We start from the raw sequence: 403 nt of genomic DNA on the forward strand, positions 1-403 counted from the left end.
CCAGCTCAAGAAAACGTAGGATGCGTGTGGCTTACATTTGGACTCACATAAAGAATTGCAGTTAATAGTCGCTTTGCCCTGGGGTCGGGGGTGGAACACCACCTGGGCGTCGTCCCTGTGGCCACATCACCGCCACAGAAGCGTGGCGGCGGGAAGTCGGCTGCTGTGCTGCTAGCAGGCTCTGCCCCGATCCGTTGCTGTCAGGTGGGCTGTGGGCTGTGGCCCAGGTGAAAGGAAAGGGGCGCCGCTCTAGGACTGTCACTGCCGGTTCAGTTCCCTCTCCTGAGGTTCGAAGCCTCCATAGGGGTCAGCGCCACAACCTGGCGGAGAGGAACTGGGCTCCCAGCTCAAGGGAGCACGGCTCCCCGGTCAGGGGTCCCGGCGTCTTTGTTGCTGCTGGTTC

The sequence above is a fragment of the Myotis davidii genome, unplaced genomic scaffold (genome assembly GCF_000327345.1).
Source record: "Myotis davidii unplaced genomic scaffold, ASM32734v1 scaffold698, whole genome shotgun sequence".
NCBI lineage: Eukaryota > Metazoa > Chordata > Mammalia > Chiroptera > Vespertilionidae > Myotis > Myotis davidii.